We start from the raw sequence: 14,111 nt of genomic DNA on the forward strand, positions 1-14,111 counted from the left end.
GCGGAAGCCGGACTGTGATGGGTCTAGAAGAGAGTGAGTGGAGAGGTAGCTGGTAAGGCGGGAGTAGACCAGGCGCTCCAAGAGTTTAGAGATGAAGGGAAGATTGGAGACTGGTCTGTAGTTGTTTGTGCAGGAAGGGTCAAGAGAGGGCTTTTTTAATAATGGAGTGATGATGGAGTGTTTGAAGGAGGAGGGGAAGATACCCGAAGAGAGGGAGAGGTTGAAGATTTTAGTTAGGTGAGTAGTGACGACTGAAGAAAGAGGCTGGAGTAGATGTGAGGGGATGGGGTCAGTGGTGCATGTGGTGGGATGAGAACAAGAGAGGAGCCTGGAGACTTCGTCTTCTGTGACTGGGTCAAATGTGGAGAGGGATCCAGAGGGGATGTGCGGGGGGGTGGGAGTCACGGCACTTTGTGGCTGGGAGCTGATTTCCTGACGGATGGTGTCTATTTTCTCTGTGAAGTAGGAGGCCAGGTCTTCAGCACAAATGTCCGTGGTGGGGGCCTGCGCTTTAGGACTGAGGAGGGAGTGAAAGATATCGAAGAGTTTTTTGGGGTTGTTGGATAGTGAGGAGATCAGGGTGGTGAAGTAGGTCTGTTTGGCGAGGTGAAGGGCAGAGTTATATGTTTTTAACATAAATTTGTAGTGGATAAAGTTTTCTGGTGTCCGAGTTTTCCTCCATAGCCGTTCTTCACTTCTAGAGCATCGCTGGAGAAATCGGGTTTGCGGTGTGAGCCAGGGCTGTTTTATTCTGTGTTTAGTGGTTCTGAGGGTGAGGGGCGCTAATTGGTCCAGCATGCTTCTGAGAGTGTCATTGTAGTGGTTTACAGCCAGATTAGGACAGGAAGAAGAGGAGATTGGGGACAGTGATGAGTGAAGGGAGTCTGTGAGTGTATGAGGGTTAATGGCTTGTAGATTTCTGAATGTGTGATAGGTAGGAGTGTGCTGGGGCGGGCAAGGATTTGTGAGCGTGAAGGAGAGAATGTTATGATCAGAGAGGGGAAGAGCGGAGTTATTTAGGTGGGGGATTGAACTAAGCCGGACAAAGACCAGATCAAGGGTGTTTCCATCTTTGTGTGTCTCAGAGGTTGAAAGCTGTGAGAGGCCGAGAGAAGTGGTTAAAGATAGAAGCTGGGATGCGGATGAGGAGGTGGGGCTGTTTATGGGGATGTTGAAGTCTCCCAGGATAAGGGTTGGTAAATCTGAGGACATGAAGTGTGGCAGCCAGGCAGAAAAATGGTCAAGGAACTGGGTGGGTGAGCCTGGGGGACGGTATACGACCGCTACTCTGAGGGAGAGGGGATGGAAGAGCCTGATGGTGTGTACCTCAAAAGAAGGGAATGAGAGTGATGGTACTGGCGGGATGACCTGGAAGGTGCATTGTGGGGACAGGAGTAAGCCGACTCCACCACCAAGTCTGTTCGCAGGTCTCGGGGAATGGGAAAAATGCAAGCCGCCATGAGAAATAGCAGCAGGGGAGACAGTGTCAGAGTCCTGAATCCAGGTTTCAGTGAGGGCCAGCAGATTGAGAGAGTTGGACAGAAAGTAATTGTGCAGGAAAGGAAGCTTGTTGCATACAGACCGTGGATTCCACAGTGCGCAGTTGAAGGAGGGAGATGAAGGAGTACAGCTGATGTTAATTAGGTTAGCAGGGTTTCGATGTGAGGTGGGGGAGAGGTTGAGGTTGGTGGAGGGTGGTCCGGGGTTAGGAGAGATGTCCCTTGAAATGAGTAGTAGCAGTAAAAAGAGAAAGAGCAGATAGTTTTTGGATTTGTGACATGGTTTCTTGTGCAGTACCTTTGTATGGAACAGAGTGAGATTTTTCAGGAAATTCAAAAGAGCATGGGAGCTGTACATGGGAGAGGGAAGGAGTGAGGGGCAGATATGGATGTGTGGTGCTGGAGGGGGGATGGGGCGGTGAGTGTGTATGAAAAAAGCACATAGAAATAAGGACACAGGAATAAAATACATAGATAGCAAAGAGTACAAAGTGTGGGTTACCTGACTCCTGCCCTGAATGACTGCCATTGAAATGACTGTCAGAGACACTTGTCGAATAGGACACATATACAAGCAGACTTGCACATATACGGTCGCAGAAATGTACACACACACACAGACACATATACAGACATATACAAAGACACATAAAGGCCTAAACATATTTGAAGACATGCAGAAAAATACATATAAACAGCCATATCACACATACATAGATAAACACAATCATACATGCACACAGACACACAGGGGGTACATTGGGAAGCAGGCACTCACCATCCCCCGGCTTGTCTCCAGTCCCCATCCCCTGGCATGTCTCCGGTCCAGGTTCTCTCCAGTAGAAAGCACGCAGCAGTGCAGGCCGGGCACACACAGCGTGACGTCATTTCAGCAGACACGGCCCCGCACAGGGCCGTGTCTGCTATCTGCTGGGGGAGCGGCCAAGGAGCTGGTGGGGCAGCGGCCAAGGGCTTCCCCAGCCCAGTCTGCTGCCCCTGCGTGAAGTTGCCGGGGTATGTGTGCCGCATCAGCGGCATGGCGGCAGCTCATAAAACATTGTAATAAGGGCAATCTGGTCACCCCCCCCGAGCCTTGGGCCCCGGGCGGTAGCCCAGATTGCCCTCATTATAATCCGCCTATGCATACAATATACAGGGAAAATACAGCAACAGGATTGATGAGGACTTGTATGAAGACTTGTATGGGTATAGAAGCCAAAACATCAAGTTATCAGCTCTGTTATCAGTTTCTTTGTTCCTGGAGTATGATGCACAACAAACTTGCTCCCTCCCTCCTCCCCTCTTTATAGACTGTGAAGCATTTAGTGAGCTGTACCCTAAGAAAAGCCTGAGATTGGAAATTCAAAGTAAAGCTATCTAATAACATATTTTACAAACTTTATATTTATCATCTGTACTATTGATTTATGCAAAGTTTGTTTATTTCTATCTAAAATTATACATTGGGGAAAGTATGTATTTGATACACTGTCGATTCCCACCTACAAAGAATGGAGAGGTCTGAAATTTTTAATCATAGATACACTTCACCTGAGAGAAACAGAATCTACAGGAAATGTCTGACTTCTGTAATTTCAAACAATGGTTTCTGTACCAAATATTAAGTTCTGTTTTTCTATTGTATCAAATATGTATATTATGCAATAAAATGCATATTATTTACATCATACAATGTGATTTTCTGGATTTTTTTTAGTCTGTCTCTCACAGGTGAAGTGTACAATTGCAGACCTCTCCATTCTTTGTAGGTAGGAAAACTTGCAAAATTGTCAGTGTATCAAATTCTTATTTTCCCCACTGTACATGGTTCCCTGTTCTTGCTGGAATTATAATATACATTATTTTATTTTACAGGACAAAATTATTTTGAGAGTGAATTTATATGATTACAAAATGTGTAAGAAGCTCGCCATGAAGTTAGCTGTATTTGAGCATTTCACAGTGACTCAAGGTGAAAAATATTTTGTGTGTCAATGTATGACAAGTGACCCAGAGGAAAACAAATCCTGTGATGCCAAAATCAGTGCATACTCAGGCAGTGATAAAAATGCTCCTACAAGAGCTTCCAATCTAAAAAGACATTTACAACGCTTCCACCAAGAAGTTTTCAAAGCTGTGACTGAGAAAGATAATAGCAGCACCAAGAAACCCGCACCCAGCACCAAGAAACCCACGCCAAGCACCAGGAAACCCGCGCCCCGCACCAAGAAACCCGCGCCCAGCACCAAGAAACTCGCGCCCAGCACCAAAAAACTCGCACCCAGCACCAAGAAACCCGCGCCCAGCACCAAGAAACCCACGCCCAGCACCAAGAAACCCGCGCCCAGCACCAAGAAACCCGCGCCCAGCACCAAGAAACCCACGCCCAGCACCAAGAAACTCGCGCCCAGCACCAAGAAACTCGCGCCCAGCACCAAGAAACCCGCGCCCAGCACTTCCTGCCAGGCAAAGGAGGAGGAAAGAGCATCTCAAACATCATTAACAAGATATTTTGTAAGTGACAAAGTTACTGTAACAATGACAGCAGATATGTTTAAAAGACAGCTCATACAGCTTGTTGTGAAGGACGGTGTACCAGTATCATTATTTGCACGACCAGCTTTTACAGCTCTTAATGGAGAAATGGCCCGCACACTTGCTGTTTCTCTGGAAAGAGAAAGTATTAGAAAATTAGTGATTGAAGAAGCCCTTAAACAAAAGGAAGATCTTATAAAGACTCTCAAAAGACGCTTCATGTTTCTTAAAATGGAAGCCTGCACACGTCACAGAGTGAACTATTTTGCCATCAATGTTCGATGTTTGTGACAACAAAGAAATTGTTACCAAGACACTGGCAGTAAAAGATCCTAAAGCTCATCACAGCAGCCAGTTTCTCCAGGCCTTAGTGGAAAAAGTTCTGCAAGATTACAAACTCAAAAAAGAACAGGTTCTTGCTATTGTAACGGACAAGGCTTCAAACATGATAAGTACAATTAAACTGATGAATGAGAGGAATGAACAACAGCTAGAAGAAAATGTAGGATTCAGTATGTTTGAGATGGAAGGCCACAGTGCTGTTCATGTAACTGAGGAACAAACAGATATTACAACAGAAGAACAGCAAAATTATACTTTAGAAATAGATGATCTTGTTGAAGCTGCTTCACACCTCTTTCCTATTCATCACATGCGCTGTGTTGGGCACACGCTGCAGCTCGCAATAAGAGATAGTCTGCAAGAGGGACATGCTGGAAATCTGATTGGAAAAGTGAAGAAATTGATTATTGCCGCCAGCACCCCTAAAATTGATTCCATCTTGAAGAAACGTGCTGGGAAAGGGGCAATTGTCGATCAAGCCACTCGGTGGGGCAGCACTTATATAATGATTGAGCGATTGCTTGCACTAAAACCGTTTCTTATAGATATGGCGAACCCTCAGGTAACCTTAAATGAAGGTCAATGGACACAGGTGGCTGAATTGAAGGAATTGCTTAATCACCCATTTACCGTGACTAAAAAATTACAAGCTGAGGATTTAACTCCTGGCATTTTCATAAGGGAGTGGAAGAACTTGCTATTTTGCCTGTCCCAAAGAGGAGGTTTAATCGCAGATGGCATTTCTGCTTCAATGAAACGGAGAGAGACACAGCTATTGGAAAATAAAATTTTCTGGCAGCTGTTTATGTGGACCCAAGTCATCGTATACTGCTTGATGATCAACAGCTTACTAAAGGAAAAGAAGCTCTGACTGAGGTAGCAGTTAGGATGAGTGGCCTACAGGAGGACTGCCAGGCGCAAGAGGACTTGGGTCCTGACAGTGCTACTGCTGCCATATCTTCATCCTCATCAGATGAGCAGTTAGACTTTGACATGTATTTGGATGACATGGAGCAGGCAAAGCGTTGCCGCAAGGAAAAAGATTTCTCTCCATCTCCTATAGCAAGCAGATTGACCATATTTCAGCAAAATGTTTCACTTGCTCTCAAAGAAATAGAAAAATTCAACCGTTCATCAAAACTGACTGTGCATGAGGCAATTCCTTTATACCCGGAAATTGTTAGAGATGTTGCCCATGTGGTTACGGCTTTGCCTCCAACCCAAGTTAGTGTAGAGAGGTTGTTCTCTAGCCTTAAAATTATTAGATCAGATTTGAGGTCATCTATGAAGGAGGATCTGATGGAGGCAATTCTATTTCTTAGAACAAATTTATAGACTGCACAAATGTTATTTAGTATGTTTTTGTTGAAAACTGTTTTTTGCCATTTACATAGTTTATTACTTTGTGTTTATATATATATATATATATATATATATATATAAATATATATATATATATACATATATATATATATATATATGTATATATATATATATATATATATATATACATATATACAGTACAGACCAAAAGTTTGGACAAACCTTCTCATTTAAAGATTTTTTTGCATTTTCATGACTATGAAAATTGTACATTCACACTGAAGGCATCAAAACTATGAATTAACACATGTGGAATTATACACTTAACAAAAAAGTGTGAAACAACTGAAAATATGTCTTATATTCTAGGTTCTTCAAAGTAGCCACCTTTTGCTTTGATGACTGCTTTGCACACTCTTGGCATTCTCTTGATGAGCTTCAAGAGGTAGTCACCGGAAATGGTTTTCACTTCACAGGTGTGCCCTGTCAGGTTTAATAAGTGGGATTTCCTGCCTTATAAATGGGGTTGGGACCATCAGTTGTGTTGTGCAGAAGTCAGGTGGATACACAGCTGATAGTTCTACTGAATAGACTGTTAGAATTTGTATTATGGCAAGAAAAAAGCAGCTAAGTAAAGAAAAACGAGTGGCCATCATTACTTTAAGAACTGAAGGTCAGTCAGTCCGAAAAAATTGGGCAAACTTTGAAAGTGTCCCCAAGTGCAGTTGCAAAAACCATCAAGCGCTACAAAGAAACTGGCTCACATGAGGACCGCCCCAGGAAAGGAAGACCAAGAGTCACCTCTGCTTCCGAGGATAAGTTTATCCGAGTCACCAGCCTCAGAAATCGCAGGTTAACAGCAGCTCAGATTAGAGACCAGGTCAATGCCACACAGAGTTCTAGCAGCAGACACATCTCTTCAACAACTGTTAAGAGGAGACTTTGTGCAGCAGGCCTTCATGGTAAAATAGCTGCTAGGAAATCACTGCTAAGGACAGGCAACAAGCAGAAGAAACTTGTTTGGGCTAAAGAACACAAGGAATGGACATTAGACCAGTGGAAATCAGTGCTTTGGTCTGATGAGTCTAAATTTGAGATCTTTGGTTCCAACCACTGTGTCTTTGTGCGATGCAGAAAAGGTGAACGGATGGACTCTAAATGCCTTGTTCCCACCGTGAAGCATGGAGGAGGAGGTGTGATGGTGTGGGGGTGCTTTGCTGGTGTCACTGTTGGGGATTTATTCAAAATTGAAGGCATACTGAACCAGCATGGCTACCACAGCATCTTGCAGGGGCATGCTATTCCATCCGGTTTGCGTTTAGTTGGACCATCATTTATTTTTCAACAGGACAACAGGCTGTGTAAGGGCTATTTGACCAAGAAGGAGAGTGATGGGGTGCTACGCCAGATGACCCGGCCTCCACAGTCACCAGACCTGAACCCAATCGAGATGGTTTGGGGTGAGCTGGACCGCAGAGTGCAGGCAAAAGGGCCAACAAGTGCTAAGCATCTCTGGGAACTCCTTCAAGATTGTTGGAAGACCATTTACGGTGACTACCTCTTGAAGCTCATCAAGAGAATGCCAAGAGTGTGCAAAGCAGTCATCAAAGCAAAAGGTGGCTACTTTGAAGAACCTAGAATATAAGACATATTTTCAGTTGTTTCACACTTTTTTGTTAAGTATATAATTCCACATGTGTTAATTCATAGTTTTGATGCCTTCAGTGTGAATGTACAATTTTCATAGTCATGAAAATACAGAAAAATCTTTAAATGAGAAGGTGTGTCCAAACTTTTGGTCTGTACTGTATATATTGTTTCTTTTTTTTAAATATAGACATTTAACTGTGCATGTCTGTTTTACTTGTCCAATTTGATAATTGTATGCGCCGCATCTATACTGTGGCAAAATGTAAATCCATGATCACCTTCATATCTTTTATCTGTTAAAGCACTCCTGAGTAATTAGTGTGTTCATTTAAATGCAAATGATCCGTTAAGTGCTCTGGGTTGTTTCCCCGCCCAGCACCAGCCTATTTAGCGTGATTGACAGCTTACTGTATGTTTGACATCAGGCACCAGGCAAGGACAGTGAGCCATCAATCAAGCGGAAGAGGCTGGTCATGGGTGGTAAAAAAAAACCTCTTCCCACAGACTTTTCTTCTTATACTGGGAAGGTTATTTTTGAGCTGGATCTGAAAAATAGAGCTCAACCATACAATGGACTTTCATAACTAACAATGCATAGTGAATATAGAGGCACTATCCTATATAGCTTATTTATTCGGTTCTTGTGATAATTGGTGATCTTTCTGGAGTAGCATGCCATGTTCACTGTCTATCACATACCTCAATACCTGTGATTTCTATGTGACACATGCAGTCCTTTTATTCTTAAAGGGGTTGCCCACCACTCGGATATCCCCTTCTGAGTCCCAGTTTCCCCCTAGTAAAATAATAACACTTAGGGTACGTCCCCACAACCTGGCGTGATTTTTTTTTTCACCTGCGGACTTTTCTCATAGACAAACATAGCAAACTTAGCCAAAGGAAAACTTTTACCTAGTATACTTCTGGTTATCACATTAGCATTGTTAACTCATAAATTTTAACCTTTACCTAATTTATAAATAAATACAGATGTTCAGGATTGCCTAGGAAATGGCCTTTTCTTAACAATCCTTTCAAGGCTGCATTTTTCCCAGTTGCTTGTGCACTTTTTTCTACCACACTTTTTCCTTCCACTCAACTTTACATTAATATGCTTGGATACAGTACACTATGAACAGCCAGCTTCTTTAGCAATGACCTTTTGTGGCTTACCCTCCTTGTGGAGTGTGTCTATGACTGCCTTCTGGACATCTGTCAAGTCAGCAGTCTTCCTCATGATTGTGGAGCCTACTGAAACAGACTAAGGGACCTTTTTAAATGTGTAGGAAGCCTCTGCAGGTGTTTATTGTTAATTATTCTAATTTACTGAGATAATGACTTTTGTGTTTTCATTGGTTGTTAGCCATAATCATCAACATTAACAGAAATAAACACTTGAAATAGATCACTCTGTTTGTAATGACTCTATATAATATACTGTATGAGTTTCACTTTTTGTATTGAAGAACTGAAATAAATTAACTCTTAGATGATATTCTAATTTTGTGAGAAGCACCTGTAGTCCATGGTGTTGTTCACGTGTCTGCAAAAAAATCACAGAGACATGTCCGTTTTTGATCTTGGATCAAAATTACCCATACAAGTCTATTGATCTTTGAAAATCATCCATAGTACATAGATGGCATTGCCATGGGTAGGAGAAAGTTTGAATTTTTTTTTTTGCATGCAAGAAAATCATAAAATCATTGATGAAATACTGATGGTAAAAACTGGCACACTGACCAATTGGTCTGTTTTTTTCATGTACATTAAAAAACGGATGTCTGGACAAGATCCAAGTCCTATATCAAGTTGACCCAGATGGACATATTAGTTGGCTGTTGGTTGACAGCTATTCCTTCCTACCCCCACCATGAATGGGGAGAGGGGAATAAGAAGAGTCACTTATCTCACCTAAGAACAAAAGGATTGGACATGTTGAAATCCAACTGCTTGATCCTTCTTTCCCTCTATTCCTGCCATCAGGGTAGAGATTGAAGGCCCACATACACATTAGATCATTGGATCCTCCAGCCAAATTTTTGGGATTTACTGCCACAGTGTTTCAGAGATAGACATAAATGGCTGAGATCATACAGACAGTACCTGATGCATGCGTCCCGTAGATCAGCTGTCAGGTTCCCTTTAAATCTAAATGGGTAAAGGGTTATTCTTATCGCAGCCATGCCTAAAGTGGGAAAACAGGTCTAGATGCGGGAATAAGGAAACAGCTCCTTCACTTCTATGGGAGTTAAGGAAACAACTTAGCACACCTTGCTCGGTATCATGTTATTCAGCTTCCTATAACCTACTGTCACGGGTGTGTCAGAGGTGACAGACAGTTGCCCTGCAGTGGGTTGCAGGAGATCTCTACGTTTGCCATTTCAGACAGCTTCTTAGATATGAGGCTGTCTTTAGGACCGAGCGGCTACCTCTCTCTTGCTAATTAGCTCTCTGGCCTGGGTGTATATATACTTGGTGTGTCTGAGAGGGAGTCGCCGGCTATATTCATTTCTACTTGTGAAGCTTAGCAGGAGCAGTACTTCGTCCTCTCTGGAGCTTGAGGCCTTGTGCTTATTTGGAGTTCAGCTAAAGCTAAGCCATTTCCCCCTGTTTTGTGTACCCTTGTTGTCTATAGAGTTTTGTGGAGGTTGACTAGTGCTCATCTCCTCCCATCCCTAGCTGTAGCCATACGCCAGGGAGAGTAGGGCGAGGCACGTGTGCGGCGATTGCTGAAGTGGCAATATAGAGATGGTAGTTGAGACAGGGTGACGCCAGATCAGACTAGAGGTTCTCCATTTCCCCCTTTTCCTAGTGTATGGGCTCCCTTTCCCTTTTCCCTCTGTGTTGCACTAAGTCTTTCCCACACCTGGCGTGACACCTACATGACCATATAGTTGACTTAGGAGAGTTGATCCTACTGACAGATTCTCTGCAAAAAATCACGAAATGTCTACTTCTGTTGTGGATTTTCACTGTGGATTTCACCACTTAAATGAAGAACGAAACTAGTTATGAATTTTCACAGCAAATTCACAGCAAAATGAGCATGCACCATACTCTATGTGGTAAAACATTAAAATAAAATATATTAATATGTTACCATAATTTTAATGTTTCGTAGAATATCGCTGACATGTCAAAAATCAGCCATTCCAGAATTGCTGTTTTTCATTTTTACTGCTCACCAAAAAAAATGGAAACATGATGGTCAAGAGGTTGCATTGTACCTCAAAATATTACTAATGAAAATTACAGCTCATTTTGCTATTAAAAATCCATGATATAGGTTTTGCGATAGAACTATTACAAAGTTATAAGTCTCAGAAATGGTCAGTACAAAAGCAAATATTTTTTTCTTTAATTGTAATTGTACTTCTGCACAGAATAAAAGTAACGCATGCCTCACAATAACAGAATAAAATATGAAACCTAATTTTTTTTTTTGCAGAATTATTGTTTGCCTCCTCTCCCTCCAGAAAGAGTTAATAAAAATGAATTAATAAGTACTTTAAACTGGTTCCAATAAAAAATCCATCTCTTCCTGCAAAAAAACAAACTACTACATGTTAATGAAATATATGAAGGTCCGGCTTTTGGAATGCAGAGATAAAACAAGAAAAAAAAATACTCTGTCCTTAAGTATTACACAAGACCATGTCTTGAAGGGTTAAGATTACTTTAAGTAACACCTAGAGTAGCAATCACTTAATTTTGCCAAAAGACAATTGCGCTGCTGATTATAATGGCCGCACAGGTTATGATAAAGCTATGACCCCACAAACAAATTTTGTAGGGCTGCTCATGGATTTTAATTTTTGATTGTCAGCCACAGTTCACAAGATTGCTTGCAACACAATGTACTCCTTTGGGTTGCAGGTGTAACTAATAGTTAAAATCTATCAGTAGCTCTGCAAAAATTCTCCATATAGCGCTGGCCTTACTATTAACATAACCAATACTGATCCCAATATGTTGACTAATTGAAAGATACATTGAGTCGATGCACAACCCATAGCCATACTGTTGGAAACATCCCCACCAATTACATTTATTGTCCAATGGTAGGCATACCCTTTAAGAAAAGTAAAAGAACCCCTCTTAGTTTGCTATAGTTAATCCCCAACACAGTAAATTATTGATAAATGTACATTTAGTCATTATTTAAACATGGATTTTATAATCTCCATGAAGATATTTGCTTTATCTTAAGTTTATAAAATTATAAAATATATAAAAAATTACTTCTATATGCACGTGTTTGCCTTTGGAAAGCAAATATTAAAATATCTAGTCTATTTCAAGCATTAGTAAAGTCTTACCTCTAATGTAGACTGCTACTCTGATCCAATATGAACAAGTGTCATACTGGGACACTTACTGTAGCTTAATGACAGGAGAGGAATGAGGGCGAGGAGAGGCTGTACCCAGCTCCTTACATGTTCCTGGTTGTGTTCATGAACTATTTACTGAATATGCTTTAATAGTTTATGTACTCTGTAATTATATGTCATTGATTAAACATTTGGGAAAATAAGTTGCGGTTCAATTAATAAACAATGTAGCAATTTTTTCTATATTGTGTAATACCGACTTGTTGTCAGTTCTAAGAATATTACAAGGCTCCAAGAAACATTGTGACTATATCACAGTACCTTAGACAGCCACAGAAGGTATAAATAACAAAAGAAACATCAATCACTTATTCTTTCCTCTGGAGATGCTATGGTGGTCATGGTTCGTGTTCACATATACAGTGGTGGCCAAAAGTATTGGCACCCCTGCAATTCTGTCAGATAATACTCAGTTTCTTCCTGAAAATGTTTGCAATCACAAATTCTTTGGTATTATTATCTTCATTTAATTTGTCTTCAATGAAAAAACACAAAAAGACTTGTCCTAAAGCCAAATTGGATACAATTCCACACCAAACCTAAAAAAGGGGGTGGACAAAAGTATTGGCACTGTTTGAAAAATCATGTGATGCTTCTCTAATTCGTGTAATTAACAGCACCTGTAACTTACCTGTGGCACCTAACAGGTGTTGGCAATAACTAAATCACACTTGCAGCCAGTTAACATGGATTAAAGTTGACTCAACCTCTGTCCTGTGTCCTTGTGTGTACCACATTGAGCATGGAGAAAAGAAAGAAGACCAAAGAACTGTCTGAGGACTTGAGAAACCAAATTGTGAGGAAGAATGAGCAATCTTAAGGCTACAAGTCCATCTCCAAAGACCTGAATGTTCCTGTGTCTTCCGTGCGCAGTGTCATCAAGAAGTTTAAAGCCCATGGCACTGTGGCTAACCTCCCTAACCTAGATGTGGACGGAAAAGAAAAATTGACGAGAGATTTCAACGCAAGATTGTGCGGATGGTGGATAAAGAACCTCGACTAACATCCAAACAAGTTCAAGCTGCTCTGCAGTCCGAGGGTACAACAGTGTCAACCCGTACTATCCATCGGCGTCTGAATGAAAAGGGACTGTATGGTAGGATACCCAGGAAGACCCCACTTCTTACCCCGAGACATAAAAAAGCCAGGCTGGAGTTTGCCAAAACTTACCTGAGAAAGCCTAAAACGTTTTGGAAGAATGTTCTCTGGTCAGATGAGACAAAAGTAGAGCTTTTTTGCGAAAAGCATCAACATAGAGTGTAAAGGGAAAAAAAAGAGGCATTCAAAGAAAAGAACACGGTCCCTACAGTCAAACATGGCGGAGGTTCCCTGATGTTTTGGGGTTGCTTTGCTGCCTCTGGCACTGGACTGCTTGACCGTGTGCATGGCATTATGAAGTCTGAAGACTACCAAAAAATTTTGTAGCATAATGTAGGGCCCAGAGTGAGAAAGATGGGTGTCCCTCAGAGGTCATGGGTCTTCCAGCAGGACAATGACCCAAAACACACTTCCAAAAGCACTATAAAATGGTTTGAGAGAAAGCACTGGAGACTTCTAAGGTGGCCAGGAATGAGTCCAGACCTGAATCACATAGAACACCTGTGGAGAAATCTCAAAATGGCAGTTTGGAGAAGGCACCCTTCAAATATCAGGGACCTGGAGCAGTTTGCCAAAGAAGAATGGTCTACAATTCCAGCAGAGCATTGTAAGAAACTCACTGATGGTTACCGGAAGCAGTTGTTCGCAGTTATTTTGGCTAAAGGTTGTGCAACCAAGTATTAGGCTGAGGGTGCGAATACTTTTGTCTGGCCCATTTTTGGAGTTTTGTGTGAAATGATCAATGATTTGATTTTTGCTTCATTCTCTTTTGTGTTTTTTCCTTGCAAGCAAATTAAATGAAGATAATAATACCAAAGAATTTATGATTGCAATCATTTTCAGGAAGAAACTGAGTATTATTTGACAGAATTGTAGGGGGTGCCAATACTTTTGGCCACCACTGTAGCTTACATGGGTCTGCTGCATCCAAATAGTGACCACAGCAGACAAGTGCCATTTAACTGGCATTGTAGCTATCATCACTAGAGATGAGCGTTGTTCTACTCGAACTGTTCGCCAATCTCAAATTCGAGCTGTTTTGGGCGGTGTTCGAGCTGTTCGGCGAACACGAACAATTTGAGAAAAATTCGGCTGTTCGAGGTTATGTTCGATAACTGTTCGTGCACCAAAATCATAACTGGATTTTTTCTCAGTAATGATGAAAATTAATGTTAACACGCAGTTTGAGTGTACAGCGGGGTGGGGGGAGGGGCAGGGGATGGATCTGACGCGCCCCCTGGGACATATTCCTTTTTGAGGGGAATACCCG

General features: G+C 41.7%; 1 protein-coding gene across 2 annotated transcripts in view; it reads right to left on the reverse strand.

Moving 5' to 3' along the window:
* LOC141174497 (4-galactosyl-N-acetylglucosaminide 3-alpha-L-fucosyltransferase FUT6-like) overlaps nt 1–11,814 on the reverse strand; it is a 134,652-nt gene extending 122,838 nt beyond the window's left edge. For both annotated transcript variants that reach the window (XM_073659428.1, XM_073659427.1), the window contains exon 1: nt 11,672–11,814. The gene's annotated coding sequence lies outside the window, so the exon portion shown is untranslated. The remainder of the gene's footprint in view (nt 1–11,671) is intronic.
* Between the last annotated feature and the right edge of the window lie 2,297 nt (nt 11,815–14,111).

The sequence above is a fragment of the Phyllobates terribilis genome, unplaced genomic scaffold, assembly GCF_046119375.1.
Source record: "Phyllobates terribilis strain yellow unplaced genomic scaffold, ASM4611937v1 Scaffold_13__5_contigs__length_258822181, whole genome shotgun sequence".
NCBI classification, from domain to species: Eukaryota; Metazoa; Chordata; class Amphibia; order Anura; family Dendrobatidae; genus Phyllobates; species Phyllobates terribilis.